The following is a 2,186-nucleotide window of genomic DNA, read 5'->3' as shown; positions in this document are numbered from 1 at the left end:
ACTGCGCTATCACAGCAAGTGACACTTAAATGCAACGTTGCCGTTCATTGGTCTTTGGCGAATTCGTTATAGCTCTACCGCTTTGTTAAAATAGCTCACGTTTAGCACAAATCTTGCAGTCACACTGGTCTTGCTCACGATCTTTCCCGAATATGTATATAAATGTTATGAAATCTAAAGAAGGTACCTATTAATGCCATTAAAAATAAATAAAAGGTATTAAAGTAAAGGGAAGGACAGTAAAATGAAAACAAAAACCAAGAAGACCTAGCCAATCATAAAATAAAGAAAATTTTTGCGGCAGGGCCATAGCCAGAGATACGTTAGTTACTAGGGTAGACTGAGCTTGCTAAGTATTTTCAAATTTCCACACGTAATCAACATTAATTTTAGGAGGGTTAAAAAAAATCCAATTAATTAATTAATAACAATTAGAAGTTCAAAAGTTAATGTTTCAGTGTAGTCCCTTTTGTGCAACACCTATACATATGTGGAAAAGTTCGACTTTCAGCCTGCCCATATTATTTTTTAGCCTGTCCTGGTTACACAGTTTGGCTACGGCCGGTCCTAATTTGTAGTACTTATATTGTTCGTTGTTCATTAGTTTGTGTATCATTATACATTCGTAAGCCAGACTACTGTGTAAGTTACGATTTTATCAGTAGGGGTAAAAAATGAAATATTTGAAGTCCAATAAAATTATCGACATCGTAGCCTCCCTATTAAATTATGCAGTTTTTGAAAAGTTAATTTCATGTAATAAAATGTTGACCTAAGTTGCAGTTAATTTGAAAACTTTGGTATTTTGTACTATGGCTAGGCAACCAAGAAAGCAGCATAACGGCTAAACCAACATTTCAGCAGAAAATAATTTACAGCGTAAACTAATGTACTAACCAAAGTGGCGGTAACAAAGTTGATGTAATTGTTTTTTAAATGTGGGTATATTACATTTTACAATATTTCTACCCTCTTAGTGCTAAATGCAATTTTGATAATCCGACTGAATATATTTAGTTAGACGCTATTGAAAGCTGTGTTTCGTTTTTACCGTTAGCTGCCCAATCCTACCTTAAAATGCTGAATTTTAAATTGACTTCGAAGTAGGCAGCAAATATTCTTCATGTTTTAATAAGGACTCAGTAAATTAAGGCGTTACCTAGGAGGTGGCAAGGCAAAATGCTACAATTTTGGAAATTTTCAAAAATGTTGACCCCTGAAATTTTTTTAATCAATATGATAAACATTACTAAATATTATAAAATTGAAGTATTCTCATACGAAATTTTAAGGCACCCTAACCTACAATTCATCTTTTTTCTTGCCTCCCTTTAGCTACATATATGGCTGCTGACGCGACGCTTTTGTATCATAATAGTGTAGGTACAAAAAATAAATTATTTGAAAATAGAGAAAAAAAGATACTTAGCAGAGCGTGGTTTCGATCCACGGACCTCTGGGTTATGGGCCCAGCACGCTTCCACTGCGCCACTCTGCTCTTTTGCTTTCACCGTTTATCATTCAAAATAATAACCCATTATTTACAAACTTTTTAATTACAAACTAAACTGTATAAAATATATTATCACACATCATTTTTGATCCAGTTAAAACGACTTCTTATGTTTATTTCAATTTGTAAGTATATCTCTTTATGTCAATAAAAATTTTATTTTATTGCCACATTTTAAATAATAAAATACATTGAATAGAAGGTAATCAAAGTGTTTACAAAATCGTTATATTTATTATTTTAATAAGTATATATATCATCTACTATACATATGTTTATAAAAATTTTAATTTAAACATTTTGATAGTATGATAAACCTAAATTTACACTGCAGGACGCAACGGCGCCGTGGCTTAGTTGGTTAAAGCGCCTGTCTAGTAAACAGGAGATCGAGGGTTCGAATCCCTCCGGGGCCTTTTTTTTATTGTTATGTGTAAAGTATATATGTATGTACGTTACAGTTAAAACTCACTTTTGGTTAATAGTAGTTCCGAATAGTAAAAACTAGTTTTCACAAACCCCCGCTACCGGTAAGACCAGTTTTTGCTGGTCAAAACTAATGTTATTTTTTTAGTTATTGTTCTGGTAGGTCTTCTTAATCAAATCTTCATAATGCAATTAAAAAACAATTTCTTGGTAATCGTAACTATGACATTCCTCATTTTTATAGTCA

At 32.4% G+C, this 2,186-nt stretch overlaps 2 non-coding genes across 2 annotated transcripts; one reads left to right on the top strand and one right to left on the bottom strand.

The window, feature by feature from the left end:
- Nucleotides 1–1,426: 1,426 nt before the first annotated feature.
- On the bottom strand, nucleotides 1,427–1,498 carry Trnam-cau. The gene has a single exon. It is a non-coding gene; the product is annotated as a tRNA-Met (tRNA).
- Nucleotides 1,499–1,855: 357 nt separating this feature from the next.
- Trnat-agu lies at nucleotides 1,856–1,929 on the top strand. The gene has a single exon. It is a non-coding gene; the product is annotated as a tRNA-Thr (tRNA).
- The last annotated feature ends 257 nt before the right edge of the window (nucleotides 1,930–2,186 follow it).

Source organism: Agrilus planipennis, unplaced genomic scaffold (genome assembly GCF_000699045.2).
Source record: "Agrilus planipennis isolate EAB-ADULT unplaced genomic scaffold, Apla_2.0 scaffold287, whole genome shotgun sequence".
Taxonomy (NCBI): Eukaryota; Metazoa; Arthropoda; class Insecta; order Coleoptera; family Buprestidae; genus Agrilus; species Agrilus planipennis.
The sequence above is the reverse complement of the archived record's forward strand: the minus strand, read 5'-3'. Positions and strand labels throughout refer to the sequence as shown.